This window comes from Pristis pectinata, chromosome 24 (genome assembly GCF_009764475.1).
Source record: "Pristis pectinata isolate sPriPec2 chromosome 24, sPriPec2.1.pri, whole genome shotgun sequence".
Lineage (NCBI taxonomy): Eukaryota > Metazoa > Chordata > Chondrichthyes > Rhinopristiformes > Pristidae > Pristis > Pristis pectinata.
This window is the reverse complement of record NC_067428.1, coordinates 1440620-1454412: the sequence shown is the minus strand read 5'-3', so window position 1 is coordinate 1454412 and position 13793 is coordinate 1440620. Positions and strand designations below refer to the sequence as shown.

The 13793-nt window shown below is 48.0% G+C and overlaps 1 long non-coding RNA gene across 1 annotated transcript; it reads left to right on the top strand.

The window, feature by feature from the left end:
- Positions 1–527: 527 nt before the first annotated feature.
- Positions 528–13224, top strand: LOC127582644 (uncharacterized). The gene is made up of 4 exons (XR_007958140.1): positions 528–619; positions 1106–1326; positions 12448–12584; positions 13162–13224. It is a non-coding gene; the product is annotated as an uncharacterized LOC127582644 (long non-coding RNA).
- Positions 13225–13793: the final 569 nt, after the last annotated feature.

The window sequence follows — 13793 nt, the reverse complement described above, 5'->3', positions numbered from 1 at the left end:
AGGGGCTGGGAGGGGTCAGTGGGGGATGGGAGGGGTCAGTGGGGCCCGGGGGTGGGGGAGGGGGTCAGTGGGGGATGGGGGGTCAGTGGGGGTGGGGGGGTCAGTGGGGGATGGGGGGTCAGTGGGGGTGGGGGGGGTCAGTGGGGCCCGGGGGTGGGGGGGTCAGTGGGGGATGGGGGGTCAGTGGGGGTGGGGGGGTCAGTGGGGGATGGGGGGTCAGTGGGGGTGGGGGGGGTCAGTGGGGCCCGTGGGTGGGGGGGTCAGTGGGGGATGGGGGGGTCAGTGGGGGTGGGGGGGGTCAGTGGGGCCCGTGGGTGGGGGGGTCAGTGGGGGCCGGGAGGGGTCATGGGGTCATTCACTGGGCGGGAACATTTTACCGACCAGGACGTTTCCCACCGTGTCCGTGAACGTTGCCCGGGCGCTGCCGTCCCGCCGCTGCGGTGGGGGGGGGGGGGGTCTCCATGGCGACGGTGGCACCGCGCATGCCCGAGGCACCTTCACTCTGCCACGTCCGGGTAACTCCGGCGGTTCCACGGGGGGGGGGATCCCCGGTGTCCGGGTGTCCCCCCGGTGTGTCCGGCTTCACCTCCACAGTTACCCTTGGAGTTCCCAGACCGCGGTGGGTGAAGCCGGCTCCCCGTCCGCGGACCTCAGCGGGCCGGGGCCGGGGCCGGGACGGGGACGGGGACGGGGCCGGGGACGGGACGGGGACGGGGCCGGGGACGGGACGGGGACGGGGCCGGGGACGGGACGGGGACGGGGCCGGGGACGGTCCGCACCCACCGCCCGAGCTGGCAGGATTCGCGGCGTTTCCCCAGCGCTATTTCACCTCTAACCAAAGGCGTCTTTTATTTCCAAATAGACTTTACTTATAAAGAATTGTCGCATGAATAACACAGGCAACATCTTCATTTCAAGAAATCTTGTTCCGTTACGTAAGATTCGAATATCATCGGTTATCAAACTTAAATAGATCATGGGGTTGTAACACAGATGTGTCTGGCGTGGCCTGGGGACCACACTGTGGCCCTTCCCCATAAAGCCCGGACAGATTTTTTACAAAATGTCTTTATTTACATATTTACAATTCTCTCTATAATTTTAGAATTAAATGTGATCCTCGCTGTCAACCGCAATCCAGCTGCTGTGCCCAGTGTGGGAGACACCTGCTGCTCCCTCTCCATGGGCACCAGGACGTGGATAACCTCGGAAGAGGGGCAGACAGTTGGCTCAGACAGACCGTCGGTGGCTGCACCTGTGAATGGCCACCCTGTCCAGGCCCAGGAACAGACCAATCCTCTGACCAACCTGCATGTTGTCCTGAAGGTACTGCCTCTGGCAAGAGAAATACATTGCCAGTACTAACCATTTGGGAAGATGCTCAACATGCAGGTATCTCCGCAGGGTCTGAAGGCAGTGAGTCACCATCTAGGTCGGGACACATACCAGTGACTGACCACCAGGGGAAAGCTCAGAGCCATGGCAAAGACTCGGTGTTTCCTCTTGCCCCAGGAGAAATCCATCAGCTTCTACTGGATCTTGGTGGCAAAAGCAGGTGGCTGGACTAAAGTGACCAACTGGTACCACAGCATGGAGGTCACCAGCTGGTTTACAACCAGCAATCAGCTCTTGTAGTCCACGCTGGTGACTTTTGCTTCCAGCCCCTCTCGAACATCCCTCGGCCAGGCTGCCTCGGAGGGGCTCAGGTGGACTCCCTGACAGAGGAGTTGTGTGGTGCCTCACACAAACAGGGTCATTTCCTCTCCAAAATGATCTGTGTTGAGGATGGGGCAGGAAAGACCCCCTGGGACTCTCACATCCTCAGCAGGTCTGCGGGATCTGTGATCGTGAAGAGCACGTCATTGGTGTAAACCAAGAGGACAACCTCCATGCCAGGCTCACACAGAGCCAAACTCATCAACCTGCTCTGAAGACAAAGGACAGATAGAGAACTGCTGGCCAGACAGGGGGCATCCCTGACACACACCTTTCCCAAGGTAAAGACACAGTGAAGATTAAGTGCTTTGAGAGAGGTGTATGTCAGAGATGCCCCCTGTCTCAACAGCAGTGAAACACAGTCAACGAAAACCACCGGTTCTGATGGAGGGTCTCAGACCTGAAACACCAGCTGTTTCTCTGTTCACAACTGTGACCTGACCTGCCAAGTGTTTCGATGCGAGGTGAGCTTCCAACATGTAAACACTCGTTCCTTGCAGATCAACAATACGCTGATGTCTTTCACTTCTGTCCAACAAGGACAAATGTTGGTGAATAACACTGAACCATATTCTCAACCTGCTCTTCATCAAGAGTTCTGCAGAGGTGTGCCTTGTGGTGGCGTGAAGTGTGCCCTGTGATGGCGTGGAGTGTGCCCTGCGGTGGGGTAGGGTGTGCCCTGTGGTGGCGTGGAGTGTGCCCTGTGGTGGGGTGGGGTATATCCAGTGGTAGGACAGGGTGTGCCCTGTGGTGGGGTGGGGTGTGCCCTGTGGTAGGGTGGGGTGTATCCTGTGGTAGGACGGGTGTGCTCTGTGGTAGGGTGGGGTGTACCCTGTGGCAGGACGGGTGTGTCCTGTGGTAGGGTGGGGTGTACCCTGTGTTAGGGTGGGGTGTACCCTGTGGCAGGACAGGTGTGCCCTGTGGTGGGGTGGGGTGTGCCCTGTGGTGGGGTGAGGTGTGCCCTGTGGTAGGGTGGGGTGTATCCTGTGGTGGGGTGGGGTGTACCCTGTGGTAGAACAGCGTTTGCCCTGTGGTAGGGTGAGGTGTGCCCTATGGTAGGACAGGGTGTACCCTGTGGTAGGGCGGGGTGTGCCCTGCGGTAGGGTGGGGTGTATCCTGTGATAGGGTGGGATGTGCCTGTGGTAGGGTGGGGTGTACCCTGCAAAGTTCAGTGTTTCAGAAAGAAATAGGACCAGAAATGTTTTGTGCTGAGTTTGAATTTCCCTCCAACCCTTTCTGTAGCAGAGGAAGCTGTGATCAGATGGAGGTGTACACAATTCCTCCGAACCAGATTCTGTCTATCCAAATGCTGGTAGATCCTGTCCCTCGGAATTCCCTCCAGTAACTTCCCCACAACTGATGTCAGGCTGACCGGCCTGTAGTTCCCTGGCTTGTCCTTGCTACCCTTCTTAAACAACGGAACAACATTACCCACCTTCCAGTTTTCCCTAGTGGCTAACGATGAAGCAAATATCTCCACAAGGGCCTCCACAATTTCTTCTCTAGTCTCCCACAACATCTGAGGATGCACTTGGTCAGGCCCTGGGGATTTATCCACCTTAATGTGCTGTAAAGCTGCAAATACCTCCTCCCTGTTCTCCAAATGTCCTCCAAAGCATCATCTGAGGGGGAATTTTTTCACACGGTGGTTGCAATGTCGAATGCACTACCTGAGGAGGTGGTCGGAGCAGATACTCTCATACCATTTAAAAAGCTTCCGAACGAGAACTTGGATCACTGGCACAGAAAGTGATGGACCTAACGCAGGTAAATGAGATTAGTGTAAGTGTTTGCAATGGTCAGTGTGGAGTTTGTGGGCCGAAAGGCCTGCTTCTGCTCTGTATGATTCCACGACTTTCAAGGTCTCTCTCTCCAGTTCCAACTGACCTTTCAGCCACTTCATCTGAAGCTCAATGCTTTGAAGGAACAGGAGTACATTCAGTACTATTCCACTTCACAAAAGCACGAACCTGAGAAACAAGCCTTTCGGCGAAGCCATAACATGCACATGTGGACCTCAACTCACTCACAGGACCTTCTGCAAAGCTACGTGTGTTTAACTTCAATCCACTCTCAGTGACTATTAACCGATGCCTGAACACTGTCAAACCCTTTTCACCATAGTCCACATGTTCTCTCTGAAAAGGTCAAGTAGGCCGTTACCAATTCTGGAGCTCCCTCTCCAACAGCTCGTGGGAGCACCTTCACTGGAAGGACTGCAGCAGCTGAAGAAGCTGTTTCCCCACCACCTTGTCTAAGGCTAGTCAGGGGTGGGCCATGAATGCTGGGCTTGCCAGCAACATCCAGGGCCTGAGAAGGCATTTCTAAAATCTGTGAGTCACATGGTCAGGAGACATAGTGATGTCATCACAAAATAAAACTTTGTGATGGATAAAACCACATGATTCGAAGCTCCTGCGTCCTGTAACTTACCGTGTCGAACTTATAAGCAGGGCAGCAGCAGCCTTTGGAACATTACAGTGTCAGCTTTCACATCAGATGCTGATCCCTTTTGGATGAATCTATCCTCTTCAGCAGACACAAAAATTTCCTTTTGAAGGAGAGGAAGGAAGTTCAACACAATGTCATAGCCAAGATTTATCTCTCAACCAAAACCATTAACAGTCATGTTTTCCACATTACAACAACAGCTTCACTTTGAAAGTACGCCATTGGTGTGACACACTCTAGAATGACCTAAGTTGTGGGAGTTGCTATATCAGTGCAATCTTGCAAGAACACTGACCTGACTGACCACATTCAGAAACTGGAGCTGGAGTTGGATGTACTTAGGATCATCTGGGATGCTGAGAGCATCATAGATAAGAGTTTAAGTGAGGTGGTCACACCGAAGGTGCAGGCAGCAAATAGTTGAGTGACCGTGCAGGCAGACAGTGCAGGGTTCCCTTGTGGTCATTCCCCTCAGCAACAAGTCTACCCCTTTGGATACTGCTGGGGGGGATGACCTATCAGGGCACAACAGCAGCAGCCAGGTCAGTGGCACTATGGCCAGCTCTGTGGCTCAGCAGGGAAGGGTAAAGTCAGGCAGGGCAGTAGCGATAGGAGACTTGATATTAGGGAGCAAACAGGAGATTCTGTGGCCACAAAAGAGAGGCCAGGATGTTGTAACACAAAAGGCACTGGAAGAACTCAGTGGGTCAGGCAGCATCTGTGGAGGGAAATGGATAGTTGATGTTTCGGGTCAAGACCCTTCATCTGGACTGAACCCAAAGGGTTGCCCCAGCGCTCCAGATTCAGCATCTACGGTCTCTTGTGTCGCCAAGATGGTGTTTTGTCTTCCAGGAGCCAGGGTTGAGGATATCTCAGAGTGGCTACAGAACATTCTCAAGGTGAGGGTGAGCAGCCCCAGGTCATGGTGCACAATGGCACCAACTACATGGGTGCAAAGGGGGATGAGGTCCTGCACAATGAGTTTATAAAATTATGAGGGGCATAGATAGAGCAGACAGCTGGTACCTTTTTCCCAAGGTTGAAATATCTAGTACTGGAGGGCATGCATTTTAAGGTGAGGGGGGTAAGTTCAAAGGTATGTTGGGGGCAAGTTTCTTACACAGAGAGTGGTGGGTGCCTGGAATGTGCTGCCAGGGGTGGTGGTGGAGGCTCTTAGACAGGCACATGGACGTGCAGAGAATGGAGGGAGATGGACATTGTGTAGGCAGAAGGGATTAGTTTAGTTAGCTGTTGAATTACTAGCTTAATTATTTTGGCACAACATGGTGGATGGAAGGGCCTGTTCCTGTGCTGTACTGTTCCATCTTCTGTGTTCTGTGGTGAGCATTTGAGCTCCAAGACCCCCTAAAACAAAAGGATGATATCAGAATTGTGCACGTCAGAGCTTCACAGAGCCATGCAACACAGAAACAGGCCCTTCGGCCCACCATGGCCATGCTGACCTTCTAGCCCATCTACACTGATCCCATTTTCCTGCATTAAATCCGTATCCTCTGCCTTGCCTATTCAGTGATTGTATCTGCCTCCACCACCTCCTCTGGCAGCACGTTCCACATACCCACCACTCTCTGTTCTAACACAAGAAAACAGGAGCATGAGCAGCAGGCCCTCAAGCCTGCCTGGCCATCATTTTCAAAAATGTAGCCCCTTCCTCTTTAGGTACCCCCAGTGATCTGGTCTCTGCAACACTTTGCAAGAAGAACATCTCAGTTTCAAATTATTTTGTAACTATGTTCCCTCACCCACTATTGGAAACATCTCAACATTTACCTTGTCATGTTTCAATAAGATCAGCTCTCATTCCACTAAACTCTAAAGAACATGGATCAATTTATTTGGCTTCTCATAATAGGAAAAGCCTCTCATTCCAGAAATTAGCCTGGTGAATCTCTTTTGGATTGCCTCCGAAGTCAGTATATCCTTCTTAAATAAGAGATCTAAAACTGTGCACAGATGAGGCCTCACCACTACCCTGTAACAATACTTCCCCTTTTCCAAAACTCCAACCTTCTTGCCATTTGCCTTCCTTCTACTTTTTAAATATTTTCAAACAGCACAAACTTTCACTTCTGGTATTATTAAATAATCCGAGCTTTCAATGAAACGAGGATGTTTCATTGGCCCAGAACATTCTCTGTTACAAAGGAGTTGGTGGAATTTCCTGTATTGTGAATGTTACTGGAAATTACCACGAAGTTTTGTGTTAGACTTCCTTTCAGATCTGTTGCCAAGGAGATGATTAAAAATAGATGAGGCAACACAATACCAGGATAGGTACTGTGCTGGATTCTTCCTACTAAAACTCATTCAGTATAAGGCATGGATCTGAAAGAAATCAACCATCAAATTGCCATCAGTAGACACAAAAAATATATTATTCTGGCCACAGTGATACAAATACTCAGCCTGAAGATGACCAGGATATTGGGCTTGTACAATGTTGGCTGTAGAGCAGGGAACATTCACAACAGGGGCAAGGGTGCAACTCTGAGTGGACACAGGAGCCACAGAAAGGATCTGAGCTGCTTTCCACTCTTTTGAGACCTTGTGCATCTCTACCAGCTGACAGTAGCAACAGGTAGACGGGGTGGTGAAGAAGGCGTATGGCATTGGTCGGGGCATTGACTGAGTTGGGACGTCATGTTACAGTTCTATAGGACATTGGTGAGCCAGCACCTCCAGCATTGTGGGCAGTTCTGGTAGCCTAATTATAGGAAGGATGTGATTAAGCCTGAGATGGTGCAGAAAAGGTTCACAAGGATGTTTCTGGGACTGGAGGGCTTGAGTTGGAAGGAGAGGCTGGATGGGCTGGGACTGTTTTCTCTACATTCATATCCAGATTGTTAATTTATTTAATAAACTGTAAGGTCCCACCATTGATCCTGTGATACACCACTGGTCATGGGCTTCCAATAACAGCCCTCAACCATCCAATAAAAGAAACAACCCTCCACCATCAGCCTTTGTCTCCTATTACCAAGCCAATTTTGGATCTAATTTGCCAACTTGCCCTGGATCCAATGGACTCTAGCCTTTTGGATCATTTTTCCATATGGGACCTCACTGTTGACTACATCAACTTCACTGCCCTCATCAATACACTTCGTTACCTCTTCAAAACATCCTGAAAATTTAGTGAGATGGGACCTCCCTCTTACAAAGCCATGCTTACTGTCTTTGATTAATTCTGATCTTTCCAAGTGTTGATTAATCCTCGTTCTGCTTAAAATATTTTCTGATGATTTTCTGACCACTGCTGTTCAACCATCTGAACTAAAATTACTTGGTTGCACCCTGCTACCCTTCTTCATTAAAGGTACCACATGTTCTGACCTCCTTGCACCTTACCTGCAGCCAGTGAAGATTTAACTATCTCTGTTAGAGGCCTAGCAATCTCCTCCATGCCTCTCATAACAGTCAGGGATACATCTCATCAAGCCCTTGGGATTTATCCACCTTTAAGCCCATTATGATATGAATCCCTCCTTTTTAATGATAACATGTTCTCAAATCTCACAATCCCCCTCCCTAAATTCTCCCACAATGTCCTTCTCCTTCATGCATTCAAATGATAAGCAGCCATAGAGTCATACAGCACAGAACCAGGCCCTTTGGCCCAACTGGTCCTTGCTGACCAAGATGTCCCTCCAAGCTGTTCCCATTGGCCCACATTGGCCCATATCCTCTAACCCTTTCCTCTCCATGTACTTGTCCAAGTGTCTTTTAAAAGTTGTTACTGTACCTGCCTCAACCACTTCCTCTGGCAGCTTGTCCCATATACTGACCACACTTTGTGTAAAACAGTTGCCCCTCAAGTTCTTATTAAATCCTTCCCCTCTCACCTTAAGCCTTTGCCCTCTAGTTCTTGATTCCCCAACCCTGACATTCACCCTATCTATTCCCCTTGTAATTTTAGTGTGGGCAGGCACAGTAGTGTAGCAGTTAGCGTAATGGGTTCAATTCCGGCCGCTGTCTGTGAGGAGTTTGTACGTTCTCCCCGTGTCTGCGTGGGTTTCCTCTGGGTGCTCCGCTTTCCTCCCACATTCCAAAGGCGTACAGGTTAGGAAGTTGTGGGCGTGCTATGTTGGCGCCGGAAGCATGGCGACACTTGCGGGCTGCCCCCAGAACACTCTACGCAAAAGTTGCATTTCACTGTGTTTCGATGTACATGTGACTAATAAAGATCTTATCTGTAAGATCACCTTACTTAAGATCTGTAAGTCTCCTACACTCCAAGGAAAACGTCCCAGCCTGTCCAACCTCTCCCTATGACTCAGTCCCTCAAGTCCTGGCAAGTCCTTGTAAATCTTTTTATTTAAGACCTTGCCCACATCCTCTCGCTTCACACCTGGATTGCCCTTTTGCTCCTTAATAGGCTCTGCTGTTTCCTTGATTAACCTCTTTCCCTTAATACATAAAATGCTGCAGGATTTTCCTTAATCTTTTCTGCCAGATATTTCATGCCCTCTCTTCACCTTCCTAGTTTCATTTTTAAGCACCCCCTCTGCACTTTCTATTCTGGAGGGCCTCCCTGGTTTCAGTTCTTTACACATTGCTACCTTTTTTCCCTCATCCAACCATCAATGTCTCTTGGAAAGCAGGGCTCCTTGGACTTACATTAATCTTTATGAAGACGCATGAAAAACACATGAATAAACACTGTCCATCTTTATGAAAACTTACATTATTTCACTTTTGGATGACTTCCACTTGTGTAGACATACCTGCAAGTAGCTGCCGGTCTACATTTGAGAGGTTATGTTTGCTGATGATACAAAGGTTGGTGGTGTTGTGGATAGTGTAGAAGGTTGCTGCAGATTACAACAGGACATTGATAGAATGCAGACCTGGGCTGAGAAGTGGCAGATGGAGTTCAACCCAGATAAGTGTGAAGTGATACACTTCGGGAGATTGAATCCAAAGGCAGAATACAAGGTTAATGGCAGGACTCTTAGCAGTGTGGAGGGACAGAGGGATCTTGGGGTCCATATCCATAGATCCCTCAAGGTTGCTGTGCAGGTTGATAGGGTTGTTAAGAAGGTGTATGGTGTGTTGGCCTTCATTAGTCGGGTATTGAGTTCAAGAGCCGCGAGGTGATGTTGCAGCTCTACAGAACTCTGGTTAGACCACACTTGGAGTGTTGTGTTCAGTTCTGGTCGCCTCATTATAGGAAGGGTGTGGAAGCTTTAGAGAGGGTGCAGAGGAGATTTACCAGGATGTTGCCTGGATTGGAGAGCATGTCTTATGAAGATAGACTGAGTGAGCTCAGGCTTTTCTCTTTGGAGAGAAGGAAGATGAGAGGTGACTTGATAGAGGTGTACAAGATGATAAGAGGCATAGATCGAGTGGACAGTCAGAGACTTTTTCCCAGGGCAACAATGGCTAACACGAGGGGAAATAATTTTAAGGTGATTGGAGGAAGGTATAAGGGGGATGTCGGGGGTAAGTTTTTTACACAGAGAGTGGTGGGTGCATGGAACACACTGCCGGCAGAAGTTGTGGGGGCAGATACATTAGGGACATTTAAAAGACTCTTAGATAGACACATGGATGATAGAGAAATGGGGGTGGGGGGGCAACGTGGGAGGGAAGGGTTAGATAGATTTTAGAGCAGGATAAAATGTTGGCACAACATTGTGGGCCGTACTGTGCTGTAATGTTCTATGTTCTATGATGTTGAAAGTGGCCTTGCCCCAATTCAGAGCCTTATTTGCAGGACCAGCCTTGTCCCTTTCCATGACTGCCAGATACATGGTCACCATCTGACCTAATCCCAGGGAATGAAGCTGGGCAAGTGGATGAAGTGTCAGTGGACGAGCACTTTAGGGTTAGTAACCATAATTCGTTAAGTTTCAAAGTAGTGATGGCAGGGGATAAGGTAGTTCAGAAATTAAGTATCTAAAAGTGGGAAGGCTGATTCCAATGTCATTAGACGGGACATGGCAGAAGTAGACTGGTAGCAGCTTCATGCAGGTAAATTTACATTTGGAAAGAGGGAAATAGTGAGAGTTCAAGGTCAAAGTGTTCCCAAGAGGGTGAAGGGTAAGGTGAACAAGTACAGGGATCCCTGGAGACTAAGGGATATCAAGGTTTTGATTAAAAATTGGAATCTTATAGTAGGTATAGAACACTGAAGGGGGCTCCAGGAATGCAGCGAGGGTAGGGGATGTTTAGTAAAGAAATTAGGAGAGTGAATAGGGATTACAAAGTATCGCTGACACATAAGAGTAAGAAAAAGCTCAAGACATTCTACATTCAGAGCACAAGGGAAAGAGAGGAGCCCATTCATGACTAAAGGGCCTGGAGCCAGAGGATGTGGGAGAGGTCTTAACTCTTCATCTGTATTCACTGAGAAGAACGACATCGTAGTAGGAATTTCCCTTGGGACGGTGAACTTTTAGAGCCCACTATGATTAAAAAGGAGGAGATATTAGATCTCTCAGTAGGCATAAAGGTGGATAAATGTCCTGAGCCTGATGAAATATTTCTCAGGCTGCTGCAGGAGGCAAGGGAGGAAATTGGTCCGATGAAGATATTCAAATCCTTCCTGGCCACAGGTGGGGTGCCAGATGACTCGAGGACAGTAAATGTGGTATCTTTATTCAAGAAAGACGGCAGGGATAAGCCTGCTAAGTTACAGTTTAGTTCATCTAACATAAGTGGTCGGGAAATTATTGGAAAAAATTATGAGAAAAGATTAATCCATAGTTGGAAAGGAGGGATTTTTCAGAGATAGTCGGCATGTAGTTGTTGGTGGGAGATCTTTTCTGACTAATCTTACTGAATTTTTTGAAGATGTTACTCAATATATTGGTGAATAAAGTGTGGTTGATGTGGTTTACATAGACTTCAGTAAAGCCTCTGACAAATTGCCTCATGGAAAGTTGTTCTAAAAGGTTCGAGCTCTGGGATCCAGGGCAAGTTGGCAAATTAGATCCAAAATTGGCTCAGTAATAGGAGACATAAGGTGATGGCGGAGGGTTGCTTTTGTGGTTGGAAGCCTGTGACCAGAGGTGTACCTCAGGGGTCAGTGCTGGGACCCACACTGTTTGTCATATACGTTAGGAGGTTTGATTAGTAGGATTGTAGAATACATGGAAATTGTGTTGTTAATCATGAGGAAGATAGTCTTAGGCTATGGATGATATTGTTTTGCTAGCAGGGGGCTGGAGATGTGGTAGGTGTTGCATTTTAGGAGGTCTGATAAGGATAGGACACACACAATGAGTGGTACGGTCCTGGGGCATTTTGAGGAACAGAGGGACCTTGGTGATCAAAGATCCCTGAAGGTTGCAGCACGGGTAGGTCAGGTGGTGAAGAAGTCATAAGGGATACTTGCCTTCATTAGCCAGGGCAGAGGGTATAAGAGCAGGTAAGGGTTGGTACAGCTGGATGAAACATTGGTTCGGCCACAGCTGGGGTACTCCTTGCCGTTCTAGTCACTCCAGTATAGGAACCCTGTGAATGCACTGGAGAGGATGCAGAGGAGGTTCACCAGGATGTTGCCTGGGATGGAGTGTTTCCATTATCAGGAGAGGCTGGATTTGTGTTACTTAGAGTGACAGAGGCTGAGGGGGGAACGTGATAAGGTGTGCAAAATTATGAAAGGCATAGATGGAGTAAATAGCAAGAAACTTTTCTCAGTGGCAGAGGTCTCTAAGACCAGCGGGAGCAGGTTTAAGGTGAGGTGTAAGAGGTTACAGGGGATCTGAGGAAGAACTTTTTTCCCCTCAGAGGATGATGTTGATCTGGAACACTGCCTGAAAGGGTGGTAGAGATACATAGTCCCACAGTAAGGAAGCAGGTAGACAAGCACTGGACTAAAACATGCTGGATCGAGTGCTGGAAAATGGGATTAGTATGGATAGGCGCTTGATGGTCAGCATGGAGATCGTGGGTTGAAGGGCCTTTTTCTGAGCAGTATGACTCTACAACTTCATCTCTGTGTTCCTACATCTTACTACAACTCTACAAGGTCTTCAAGTTTTGACCCAGACATTCCTATGTCATCCTCATATAGTGGGATGCATTTATCCTCCTGAAAATAAGTTTTGTTTGTTACTGATTGCTACCCAATCCCACCAGCTTTTGTCCTCAGGACCCCTTCTGATCACCTCTCCCCCAACTCCCTCCCCAGTCATTTCCCATCCCCAAATAACTACCCGTCCCCTTCCCTGGTTATCTTCTCCTCCTCACTGTGCACCAACCAATCCCACCAAACACCTTCCCGCTCACAATTGTCTCTCTAACTTCCTCCAGGATGCTCACTCTCTACAATGCAGGAGAATGCGAAGGAGACGCCTCGGTAACAGCTTCCCACTGAACAGCCTGTTGTACTGCTCAGAGGGACCTTGATGTACAAGTCCAAAGATCCCTGAAGGTGGCAGCACGTGAAGGTGATGACCAAAGGACTGTACTGAGGTCTGGAGCCAAGTATTCCAGACGGAGCATCAGTGGGCAGGTTATTGGAGAGTAGGTGCCACCTGATAGCAGCGTCCAATGACACCTTCCATCACTCTGCTGATAATTGAGAGCAGAAGGACTGGATTAGGATCTGCCCTGCCTTCCATGAACAGGACACACCTGGCCAATTTTCTGCATTGTCGGGAAGAGGCCAGTGTTGTAACTGTAGTGGAATTTAATCAGCCAATCCATAAATTATTCAGACATTAGTCTCCGTCAGTAACTCATTTGGTTACTGGAGTCAGGAATATAATTTATTCATTCAGGCCATTTTATTATTTATAAATTATAAAACTGGTTGGCAGTTTACTTATTTAAAAGACATCAATAAGCTCGTTACTAATTTATTTCTAATTAATATTAGTCATTAGTAGTGTCAAGATCAAAGTAAACTTTTAAACCTGCTGGATTTTAATGATTTATTCAATTGTCTTCAGAATTTCTTTTTTTAAAATTTATTGCATATAAACATCAATGGTTTATTAAGGTTGGTTTGCATTTGATTTACAGGTTCAGTAATGAAGATTCCCCAAGCAAAAGTTTGTAAAGAGGTTAACGCTCCAGGAAAAAAAGGGCTAAGTGGTAATCCTTGGACCACTGAATCCACAACAAGCTTAGACACAACAAGCTAATCCCGCTCCAGAAAAGTCCCTGAGATGCGAACTTCGAGCCCAGGACACATTCTGCCACAACCTGTATTGTGCAGATTGAACAGATTACAAGGTGATGCTGTCTAGCGAAAGCAGAAATGGTTCAAGATGACCAAAATAAAAGAAGTGATAAAAGTGTTAAAGAACGTTATGATTATTTAAACATTCTCACTGACAGCACACTTCGAAAATATTAAAGAACTAAAAAACTACAGAGTCTGTGTACTACAGATATTAGAAAATGCACTAAACTTTTAACAGCTCAAGCAGCAGCTGTGGAGAGAGTTCTGATGGAACCTTTGAACTTCCTTTGCTGCTTTATTCAGAATTGCTGTTGGTGAAGTCTAATAGCGGCTGTGCAACATTCTCACTTCGTGTTCATTTGGACAGTGACATGGATTTCTCTCATTACAGCTTTTGCACTTCCGGGTCTCTGTTCTTTTTAAATTGGTTTTGAATGACGGATGATGGGTGAAGTTCTAGTGGTAGAGT